The sequence below is a fragment of the Arachis hypogaea genome, chromosome 15 (genome assembly GCF_003086295.3).
Source record: "Arachis hypogaea cultivar Tifrunner chromosome 15, arahy.Tifrunner.gnm2.J5K5, whole genome shotgun sequence".
Classification (NCBI taxonomy): Eukaryota; Viridiplantae; Streptophyta; class Magnoliopsida; order Fabales; family Fabaceae; genus Arachis; species Arachis hypogaea.
Genome location: NC_092050.1, coordinates 92295807 through 92308322, shown reverse-complemented (window position 1 = coordinate 92308322; position 12516 = coordinate 92295807). Strand labels below are relative to the sequence as shown.

The following is a 12516-nucleotide window of genomic DNA, read 5'->3' as shown; positions in this document are numbered from 1 at the left end:
TTCAGGTATTTTCTGGCTGAAATTGAGGGACTTGAGCAAAAATCAGATTCAGAGGTTGAAGAAGGACTGCAGATGCTGTTGGATTCTGACCTCCCTACACAAAAAGTGGCTTTTCTGGAGCTACAAAACTCCAAATGGCGCGCTCTCAATTGGTTGGAAAGTAGACATCCAGGGCTTTCCAGCAATATATAATCGTCCATACTTTGTCCGAGTTTAGACGACGCAAACTGGCGTTCAACGCCAGCTTCCTGCCCTATTCTGGAGTTAAACGCCAGAAACAGGTTGCAAAGTGGAGTTAAACGCCAGAAATAGGTTACAAACTGGCATTCATCTCCAAGAGAAGCCTCTACACGTGTAAAGCTCAATGCTCAGCCCAAGCACACACCAAGTGGGCCCTGAAAGTGGATTTCTGCATCAATTACTCATTTTTGTAAACCCTAGTAACTAGTCTGATATAAATAGGACCTTTTACTATTGTATTAGACATCTTTGATCAGTTTTATGCTATCTTAGACCTTTATGGGGGCTGGCCATTCGGCCATTCCTGGACCATTATCACTTATGTATTTTCAACGGTAGAGTTTCTACACACCAAAGATTAAGGTGTAGAGCTCTGCTGTTCCTCATGAATTAATGCAAAGTACTATTGTTTTTCTATTCAATTCAAGCTTATTCCTATTCTAAGATATTCATTCGCACCCAAGAACATGATGAATGTGATGATTATGTGACGCTCATCACCATTCTCACCTATGAACGCGTGCCTGACAACCACTTCCGTTCTACATAAAGATGAGATAGAATGAGTATCTCTTAGGTATCTAATACAGGAGACCAAGTCCGAGATATTAGAATCTTCGTGGTATAAGTTAGAATCCATGGATGGCCATTCCTGAGATTCGGAAAGTCTAAACCTTGTCTGTAGTTTTCCGAGTAAGATTTGGGAAGGGATGGCTGTGACGAGCTTCAAACTCGCGAGTGCTGGGCGTAGTGACAGACGCAAAAGGAGCATTGAATCCTATTCCAGTATGATCGAGAACCGACAGATGATTAGCCATGCAGTGACAGCACATTGGACCATTTTCACTGAGAGGATGGGATGTAGCCATTGACAATGGTGATGCCCAACATACAGCCTGCCATGGAAAGGAGTATGAAGGATTGGATGAAGACAGCAGGAAAGCAGAGGTTCAGGAGGAACGAAAGCATCTCTATACGCTTATCTAAAATTCTCACAAATGAATTACATAAGTATCTCTATCCTATTTTACGTTTTATTTATCTTTTGATTATTAAAACTCTATAACCATTTGAATCTGCCTGACTGAGATTTACAAGGTGACCATAGCTTGCTTCAGGCCGACAATCTCCGTGGGATCGACCCTTACTCACGTAAGGTTTATTACTTGGACGACCCAGTGCACTTGCTGGTTAGTTGTGCGAAGTTGTGACAAAGTGTGATTCACGTTTAAGAGCACCAAGTCTTTGGCGCCATTGTTGATGATCACAATTTCGTGCACCAAGTTTTTGGCGCCATTGCCGGGGATTGTTCGAGTTTGGACAACTGACGGTTCATCTTGTTGCTCAGATTAGGTAATTTTATTTTAATTTTAACTCTTTGTTTTTATTTATTTTCGAAAAAAAATTTCAAAAAAAAATATATTTTTCAAAAAAAAAATTTCAAAAAAAAATATATTTTTCAAAAAAAATTTAATTTATGTTCTTCAGAATTTTTAAGAAGGAATTCTAGAGTTTCATGAAACATGTTGAAGCCTGGCTGGCTGTAAAGCCATGTCTAATTCTTTTGGACCGAGGCTTCCACTCATCATCACAGAAGCAAGTTGAATGAAGTATCAGCTGTTGTATGTCTGATTTGTATCTGCTAAAGCTTGGTTGGCCATTGGCCATGTCTAGTGTTTTGGACCGGAGCTTTCACTGAAAGTTTGGCTGGCTAGTAAGCCATGTCTAATTCCTGGACTGGAGCTTTAGACTAACATTGCAAGATTCCTGGAATTCCTATTAAAAATTTTGAAATCCTTATTTTTCTTTTTCCAATTAATTTTCGAAAAATACCAAAAAATTTTTAATAAAATCATAAAACCAAAAATAGTTTGATGTTTCTTGCTTGAATCTAGTGTTAAGTCTTATTAAAATTTAAAAATCAAAAAAATATCTTTCCCTTTTTCTCTCATAAATTTTCGAAAATTTGAGTTGACTTTTTCAAAACTTTTTAAAATTTAGTTGTTTCTTATAAGTCAAATCAAATTTTCAATTTAAAAATCCTATCTTTTTCAAATCTTTTTCAAAAATCAAATATTTTTCATTTTTTCTTACATATTTACGAAAATTTCAAATTAATTTTCAAAAATCTTTTTCTTATTTTGTTTCATAATTTCAAAATCTTTACTAACAATTAATGTGATTGATTCAAAAATTTTAAGTTTGTTACTTGCCTATTAAGAAAGGTTCAATCTTTAAATTTTAAATTCATATCTTTTGTTTCTTGTTAGTCAAGTAATCAACTTTAATTTTCAAAATCAAATATCTTAAAATTTCTTTTTCAAATCTTTTTCAAAATAAGTTTCAATCACATCTTTTTCAAAATCAATTTCAAAATCTTTTCTAACTCCTTTTCTAACTTCTTATCTTTTCAAAAATTGATTTTCAAATATTTTTCAATTAACTACTTGACTTTGTGTTTGATTTTAAAAGTTTTCTATTTCAATCATATCTTTTTCAAAACTACCTAACTAATTCTCTCTCTAATTTTCGAAAATCACCTTCCTCTTTTTCAAAATTCCTTTTTTTTTACCAAAGATAGGAGACTCGAACCCGCAACCTCTTAATTGAGTATGGGGAGACTATGCCATTTGAGCTATTACTCATTGGCTCAAAATTCCTTTTTAATTAACTAATTATTTTAACTTTTAATTTAATTTAATTTTTCCTTTTTTTAAATTTTGAATTTTAATTTTAAATTTAAATTAAAAACAAAAATATTCTTCTTTTCTTTTTAATTATTTTCGAAAATTCTTCTCTCTCACCTCCTCCTAATTATTTATTTATCTACTAACACTTCTCTTCTTCTTAAAAAATTCGAACCCTCTCCCTCTTTCTGTGTTCGAATTCTCTCTCTTCTACTCAGATAAAGGAATCTCTATACTGTGACATAGAGGATTCCATATTTTCTTTTCTGTTTTCTTCTTTTTCATATGAGCAGGAACAAGGATAAGAACATTCTTGTTGAAGCTGATCCTGAACTTGAAAGGACTCTGAAGAGGAAGCTAAGGGAAGCCAAAGCACAACTCTTTGGAGAAAATCTGACAGAAATTTTTGAAAAAGAAGGAGACATGTCTGAACATAATAACAATGCAAGGAAGATACTTGGTGACTTTACTGCACCAAATTCCAATTTACATGGAAAAAGCATCTCAATCCCTGCCATTGGAGCAAACAATTTTGAGCTAAAGGCTCAATTAGTTTCTCTGATGCAACAGAACTGCAAGTTTCATGGACTTCCATCAGAAGATCCTTTTCAGTTCTTAACTGAGTTCTTGCAGATCTGTGATACTGTTAAGACCAATGGGGTGGACTCCGAGGTCTACAGGCTTATGCTTTTCCCGTTTGCTGTAAGAGACAGAGCTAGAATATGGTTGGACTCTCAACCTAAAGATAGCCTGTACTCTTGGGATAAGCTGGTCACAGCTTTCTTAGCCAAGTTCTTTCCTCCTCAATAGCTTAGCAAGCTTAGAGTGGATGTTCAAACCTTCAGACAAAAAGAAGGTGAATCCCTCTATGAAGCTTGGGAGAGATACAAGGAACTGACCAAAAAGTGTCCTTCTGACATGCTTTCAGAATGGACCATCCTGGATATATTCTATGATGGTCTGTCTGAGTTATCAAAGATGTCATTGGACCATTCTACAGGTGGATCCATTCACCTAAAGAAAATGCCTGTAGAAGCTCAAGAACTCATTAACATGGTTGCAAATAACCAGTTTATGTACACTTCTGAAAGGAATCCTGTGAGTAATGGGACGCCTCAGAGGAAATAAGTTCTTGAAATTGATACTCTGAATGCCATATTGGCTCAGAATAAAATATTGACTCAGCAAGTCAATATGATTTCTCAAAGTCTGAATGGATTGCAAGCTGCATCCAACAGTACTCAAGAGGCATCTTCTGAAGAAGAAGCTTATGATCCTGAGAATCCTGCAATAGCAGAGGTGAATTATATGGGGGAACCCTATGGGAATACCTATAATCCCTCATGGAGAAATCATCCAAATTTCTCATGGAAGGATCAACAAAAGCCTCAACAAGGCTTTAATAATGGTGGAAGAAACAGGTTTAGCAATAGCAAGCCTTTTCCATCATCCACTCAACAACAGACAGAGAATTCTGAGCAGAATCCATCTAGCTTAGCAAATATAGTCTCTAATCTATCTAAGGCCACTTTCGGTTTCATGAATGAAACACGGTCCTCCATTAGAAATTTGGAGGCACAAGTGGGCCAGTTGAGTAAAAGGGTCACTGAAACTCCCCCTAGTACTCTGAAAGGCCTGAAGATTGATGGTTTAGAGGTCATAATAAACTCTCGTTGTAAGTATAGTTACTAAACCAAGCAATCAACCTGTCTTACAAACGTTTTGGTTGTCACAAGTAACAAATCCCTAAATAAATTGATAACCGAAGTATTCAAACCTCGGGTCGTCTTCTCAAGGAACTGCAGGGAAGTATGTTCTTATTATTGGTTATGAGGGTTGTAAATTGGGGTTTTGAGAATGAAGAGCGAATGGTTTAATTAGCAAATAAAGTAAATGAAGAACAAGTGATTTAATTGGCAAGTAAAATAAATAAATGACTATAAATAAACTTTTGGCAAGGTATAAGAAATTGGAGGTCCTATCCTAGTTATCCTTATCAATGACGATGAGAATTGGATCTTAATTCCACTTTGTCAACCCTTACTAAGATAAAGGAAGGTCAAGGGATTAATTGGTTTGATCTTCGGATCCTATTTATTTGCTAGGAAAAGATTGGGATTATTGATGTTCAATTTAATTAACAAAGATAACGATTATCAATCATGTTTGAGTTTGATAACTCCTGAGTTACTGATTTCCTAACCAAGACCAAAAGGAGAAAAGTAAATCTACTGGAATAAAAATGTCTTCAGATGGGAATAATAGCAACGTAAATAAAATAAAGCAAGATTAAACTGAAATACCTCAAATAACATTAATTCAAAAGAGTAATCTATAACATGGAAGAATTCATAAATTAAATTGCAAAAGTAAATAAAAGGGAATATTGAACCTGATAAAGAGATGATCCTGAAAGCGAATAAAATCCTAATTCTAAATCCTAATCCTAAAGAGAGGAGAGAACCTTTCCCTAAACTAAATCTAAATCATGAAGACTAATTAAAAGTGGAGTATCTCTTTGAATGGATGCATTCCTCCACTTCATAACCTCTGGTCTATGCCTTCTGGACTTGGATTTGGGCCAAAAAGGGCCTCAGAAATCGCTATGAGCGTATTTTGCAATTTCTGGTGCGTAGCCTCTGCCACGCGTCCGCGTGGGTCACGTCGTCGCATCATTCGGAGTTTTCCTTGTCAAGCGGTCGCGTCAGTCATGCGGCCGCGTCGCTGCTTCTTCGCGCTTGGCATGCGGCCGCGTCGTCCATGCAATCGCCTGGATGCCAATTTCTCCTAAAAACTCCGTTTTGTGCTTTCCTTCCATTTTTGTATGTTTCCTTTCCATTCTTTGAGTCATTCCTGCCTTAAAAGATCTGAAACTACTCAACACACTAATCACGGCATCGAATGGAAATAAAGGTAATTAAAATAATTAATTTTAAAGCATAAAAAACATGTTTTTCACATACATCACATAATAAGGAAGGGAAAGTAAAACCATGCAATTAATATGAATAAGTGGGTGAAGGATTGAATAAATCACTCAAACTAAGAATAAAATATATCATAAAATATAGGTTTGTCAACCTCCCCACACTTAAACAATAGCATGTCCTCATGCTAAGTCCAAGAGTAATGTTAGGTTAAAGTGGTGGAATTCCATGCAATTCAATCTAATCTAAATGCAACTACCTAAATGAATGATGCATCATGCAATTCTAATTTTTATTCACTTGTATATAAAGCTTGCATGTAGTTGAATTAATTCACATTTTCAATGAGTCATATATATATATATAGCCAAACCTTAGATAGTTGATAAAGTGCCTTTACAATTGAAATGGGAGAGAAAAACATTTTATAAACTTGCAAGACAATTAATAATTTTAGCAGAGATATATGTTAATGAGCTATTGAACCCTCACTGGATTTTGTGTTTACTCTCTAGTCACTCAGTGTTTATTGGGTTAATCACGATATTCTTCTTTTTATTCTTACTTTCTATAACTTTGTTCTTCATCTAACCAATCAACAATTATAGAATATAGACATACCAAAAATCATGAGGTCTTTAGTTAAGGTTGTAATGGGGCCAAGGTAAAGGTAAGGGTATATGTATAAGGCTAAGTGAGCTAATAAGTGAATCCTTAATTAGTCTAAGATCTCACCTAACATACATACTTTGTAAAACAAAGCTTCTTTACCTATTTTCCATATTTTTGACTTTTGATGTTACATGCTCATGTTTCAATGTTTATTATTTTTATCCCATGTACATTGCTTTATTTCACATTTGGGGGATTCTTCTGTGTCCCCTTTATTCAACTACTGAAAGATAACACTTTTTTTTTAATGCACATGGTAATTCAATTATTTTGATTTCACATGAGCATGCTTCCCAAAACTTTTATTTTGAATTATTTTATTCTTTTCTACCCTTTTGTTTTTATCATCCATGTTCCCAATAGGTTCTCCCACATTTAAACCATACATACTTCCTATCTTAAGCTAACCAAGGATTCACTTGGGATTTTTATTTTGTTTTTCTGCTTAAGGCTAGTATTGTGGCTTATAGAATAAGAGGGGATTTAAAGGCTCAAGGGGGCTAACAAGGGTGATGTAAAGGGTAGGCTATTTTGGGATAAGTGAGCTAAAATCAAATAATGGCCTCAATCACTTTGTTGGTATGTATTTCTATTCTATAATTGGACATATAGATTAAAACAAAGTAAAGAACACCAGAATAAATAAGAAGGGCGGAACACACAGGAATAAAAATTATGGTTTGAATGTAACCATACAATTAAGCTCAAAACTCACAGGCTGTGTGTTCTCTAACTCAGAAATCATATATCAATTATGTATGTCATGCAAGTAAAATTAAAAGTTCCCATTATTCTCAATGTAAAATTTATTTTGAATGGCTTTAAAGTTTGTGTTTCTCCTTGATGAAATGTTGTTAACTAACTAACATATAATGCTATATATACAAGGTGTTGGTTGTTTCTATTATGTTCAAGTCTCTAGTTTACTTCTTTTTTATATTTTCAAATTAAACTAAGCTATCTTATGTTAAAAAGGGTAAACTATACTAATTAATCCACAATTTCTATAACTAATAAGTTAGAATTGCAACTAAACTAAATGGCTAAAATATGAAATAAAATGCAAAATGCATAAATAGAGTAAAAATACATAAAAATAGCAATATATAAGTACTGAGGAAATAAAAATAAAAATAAAAAGAAAAATACAGAAAAGTAGCAAAATAAAATGAAAAGAGTCTGTAATTGTTCACCAAAAAAAAAACTCCAGAGATGGTGACCTCTCCACACTTAAAATGAAGCATCGTCCCTGATTCTCACTCAAGCAGGGTGTGAAGGGGTGTCATGACTGGAAGGACGGGTAGCTGGAGTCTCTGTGGTGGTGGTCTGAGGATCTGCCTGCTGCAGAGGGGGTGCTGACTGGATAGGGATCTCGGGGTCTACAGCCCGAATCTGAGGCAGAGCCTCCTGATGTGATACGTCCTGCTCTGTGTCTGCCTGCGCAGCCTCGCTCTGTGGATGGGTCTCTGCCTCGTGATCATCCGCCTCCTCCTCAGATGCCTCGGATGGTGTGTCAGACTCGAAGGGGATGTCGCCAGAGCGTATTATCAGCTTCAGGTGCTCATAGCGTCGCTTGTTGCGATGCTCCATCTGGTCAAGCCGTCGAAACAGGTAATGCACTAGATGATAGACGGGCTCTGGGGCAGGTGGAGGTGCAGTGGTGGTGGCAGGGGTAGCTGTAGAGGAAGAGGGGCCGGCAGATGGTGTGGCTGTCTCAGCAGTAGCAGTGAGGAAAGGAGGTGTGTAGCCCAAAGCCAGAAAGTTCCTATTGTGAGGGATAATCTTCTTGCATTCTGCAGTAGGTGGCTTCACATCAGCATCCTCCCAAGGCATGTCAGCTCGACGGCCTAGCTGTGTAATCAGATAAGGAAAGGGAAGAGTGCCTCGGACGTGGACCCTGGCCATATAGTACCGGATAATGTGTGGCAGGTACAGGTCCTTACCCTCCATCACACACCATAGGAGGGTGATCATAGCGGCTGGTATCTCAGTTTCGTGAGTACTCGGCATAATGAAGTTGCTAAGTATCTGATGCCATAGCCGAGCCTCATCATTCAAGTAAATCCGCTTGATTCCCTTTGACATGGTAGTGTTCTGACCCATAATCCAAGGAACGGTCGGGTCAAGGGCTATCCTGGCCTTGACTGCATCCCAATCAAACTTCATGAAGCGCATGTCCTCCTCAGCTCTTTGATAACCATCCAGCTGATCAGATTTGGGTAGAAGTTTCAGAACATCCTCTATGGCCTCTTCAGTGACCAGAATCTGCTTCCCCCTAAGGTTCACTGCATCTAGGGAAGTTTTGAAGTAATTGCAGTAGAATTCCCAAACCCAAGATGCATTGACCTCAATCAGGTTTCTCTCCAGGAAGAACCAGCCTCTTTGTTTGATCTGATTAGAGGTGTATTACTGGAGTTCTTTTGGGATCTTCAAAGTCCTCTCCAGGTACAGATTCCTGGAGGTTGCAAACATCGGATACTTCAGCTCACAGTATCGGTTTGCAAACTTTATTGGATCATTAGCAGGGAGCAACTGGTCAGCCTTCTCCTGCGGGGTAAAGTTCTTCTCCCGCCAGGAGTCATCGTGCATGATATCCATGATGGACATAGCGGATTCTCCTCTTTTACGTTTGCCAGTAGTTGCCTTTGCTTTTCCCTTTCTCTGGCTGGCAGACATCCTGAAAAATAGAAAACCAGGACATATAAAAAAAAAGGAAAGCAAATAGGCAAATAGTCAAAAGAAACACAAAGTGGCAAAGTAGCAATAGAATAAGTAAAATGAGTTAAGTAAATGTGCATTAAGGATTGTATAGGAGTTAAAAGTCTGAAAAGAAAAATTCACAATCCAAAATGTAATAGAAGGCATGTTAATTAGGAAAAATTATCAGTATGCCATGGTTAGAAGGTTAAAAGAAAGTGAAAAACAGAAGAGAGAATATGAAATGTTAGGTTGGTTAGGATTGAAAAAGAGTTTAAGAAGTTAAAATTAGTAAGTTAGCAAAAATTGGGTTAATGTAAGTGGCATAATGATAAGTTTCTAAGTAACAAGCATTCACAAGTAAAGGCTATAGGTAACTCATAACCAAACAAGGAAAACAGGTTGATGATGATTCAGATAGATATAGAAACAACAAAAATTGGAATCTAAGCATCAAAATAGCAATTTATGAACCAGGAAATCAAAAAGAATAAGAAAGCTTCCCTTGGCATTCATGAATGGTTTGGTTAAATCTAAGGAAAGCACAATTGAAAACGCCAAAACCAAGACATGAATGGAAACATTTTACAGAAATTTGGGCAGCATTTCAGCTAAAATTGGATTGTCTCGGAAAATAAACAGCAACAGAATAGTACATATGAATCAAAATTAAAGCTGCAATTAAATAGTATGAATAAGAAAGAGCACAGCAGCATGAACTTGAAGAGCAGCATATGAACATTACTAACTTCACAGCAACAGCAGAATTGCAAATTGATAAAACAAGAAACACGAACAGTGTAATTAAACAGACCTAAATCCACTAACCACATCCTAGGCTACCTAACAACCTAGAATCCACTACAACATGCATATCTAACTAGCCTAAATATGAACATAAACAGAAAAATATGAAATAACTACGAATGGATAGAAGGGTGGCGTTCGTCGGAACCTGGTAGGCGAATTAAGGAGAGTGGGGCAGAGAGGTGGCTGGGGATGGTGGCGGTGGTGTCTGGTGCGGCGGAGGAGGGTGGCGCGGCGGCGATGGCTGCTGTTCGGGGGCAGGGAGGGAAAGGTAGGGGTAATGGGGGTAGGGGGATAGGGGAAGGAAGGGGGCGTGGGTGGCGCTGGGCGGTGACGGCGGCGCGGTGGTGGTGAACGCGGAGGGGGGCAGTGGCGGTGGAGGGAGGAGGAAGAAGGAAGAAGAAGAAAGAAGGGGAAGGAGGATGGAAGGGTGGCGTGGTGGCGGTATCTGGGTGGTCGGCGGGGTGGCGGCGGTCGTTGATGGTGGCTGGGTGGTGGTGCTTGGTTGGAGAAGAAGAGAGGAAGAAGAAGGGTTTGGGGGGGGGGCGAATAGTAGGGTTCGCATGACTGGGGGTTATAAATTTGAATCCACGCGATCGCGTGGGGCACGCGGTCGCGTGGTTGGAGTGAGATGGAGCTCGACGCGATCGCATGAATGGCGCGATCGCATGGAATAGCGAAAAGAGTGAATGACGCGATCGCCTGGGGCATGCGATCGCGTCGCTGGCATTTGTGCGAAACGCACGATTCCAACGTCGTTTTAGCACAACTCTCTGTCTCCTTTTGGGGTGTTGTGTAATCCATGCGACGCGATCACGTCGCTCACGTGATCGCGTGTGAATGATGTTGTGCAAGTGATGCGATCGCGTCAGGGACGTGACCGCGTGGGTCATTTGTGCGAAAAGCACAATGGCCGCACGATTCCAACCTAACTTTCTGGACGTTGGATCTTTACGCCGATCTCTAGATCACACGGCCGCGCGGATGACGCGGTCGCGTGGGAAGTGTTTTTCGCAACTTGACGCGATCGCATGAATGATGCGGTCACGTCGCGCACCCTTTTTTTTTATGCAGTATGCAGAATGCAAATATGAATGCGATGCAAAACTCCAGGTTCAATATAATAAAATAAAATAAAACTTGAAAACAAATAAAACTAAACAAAAATTGAAGAAGGAACGATCATACCATGGTGGGTTGTTTCCCACCTAGTAGTTTTAGTTAAAGTCCTTAAGTTGGATATTGGATGAGCTTCCTGTTATGGTGGCTTGTGCTTAAATTCATCCAGAAATCTCCACCAATACTTAGAATGCCAATAGCCTCCGGGGACCCAAACTAGGCATGTAAAGCTTCTGAGCAGCTTCAAACAGATTGTCAGGCTCCCGGGATGATGATTGTCATCATAGATTCCAGGATCCCAAACTTTGCTTTTAAATCCGCCTTTGTCTTGATCTATACTCTTTCATCTGGGCGGTTTAGAACTTAGATTCTCACCAGGATAACCAAACGTTTTCCGAGATCCATCTGATTGATCATGATGCCAACCCGTGCACTTCGAGTTGAAGCGTGGAACCTTATTGAACTTTGTGCACCAGCTCTGAGTACGAGCCATTTCCCGCTTATTCTTAAAGCCGCAGAGAGCTCTAAGCTGGCCATCTGTTTCAAGCAAACCATATTCAAGTGGAAAAACACAGTTAAAGGTTAAGGATTGTACCCACTTGAAACTTGTATTGGGTGGTAATGGCCTTGGGATAGGTGGTTCCAGTGGTTCTGTGAGTTCTACTCCTTTGTGCTCTTCTGTGAATTTCTCCACTTCTTTGCAAGATTCTTCAAATGTATCCATGTCCTGATCAAAGCCATCTATATCTTCCTCATCACTTAAGTCATAGACTGGAGGTTGAGAGAAATCTACCTCCGTATCATCTTCGTATTCACTCGGGAAAGATTCTTCGATCTCAGAGAATTCACTCGCGGATGCAAGTTCATTACATGGGGGTTGGACACTATCCTCCTTAGCATCAATCGTAACGTCCTTGACAGAATTTTCCACAACTCTGGATTCCCATGGAAGTTCAGCGTCTCCTAAGTCTTCAACCAACTCTTCTTCTTTAATAATGACAGCTTCCTCTACTTGTTCCAAGACGAAGCCATGCTCTGTCTTATCCACTGGAGTTTCTAGTATCTCCTTCATGCTACGCTCTTCGTTAGATTGTCCACATGGGGTTGTGGGAGGTCCTTGAATGTTCAAACGTCTAGAAGATAATAGACTTACTGCTAGCTTCAGTTGATGAAGGGTTGTTTGAAGTTGATCTACTGTTTCCTTGAGGCGAACCTCTGATTCTCGGGGTGATAGATTTGGATATGGTACACGGGAAAGTGGTGATGTTTGGGAGTAATTGGACTGGAATCGGGGTAGATGAGGATCATACGGTGGTGAAAGGTGAAAAGGAGCTTGTGAGTGTGGTGGTTCGAAGTTATGTTGAGAG

At 38.9% G+C, this 12516-nt stretch overlaps 1 non-coding gene across 1 annotated transcript; it reads right to left on the bottom strand.

The window, feature by feature from the left end:
- Window positions 1-3743: 3743 nt before the first annotated feature.
- LOC112753767 (small nucleolar RNA R71) lies at window positions 3744-3851 on the bottom strand. The gene has a single exon (XR_003178135.1). It is a non-coding gene; the product is annotated as a small nucleolar RNA R71 (small nucleolar RNA).
- Window positions 3852-12516: the final 8665 nt, after the last annotated feature.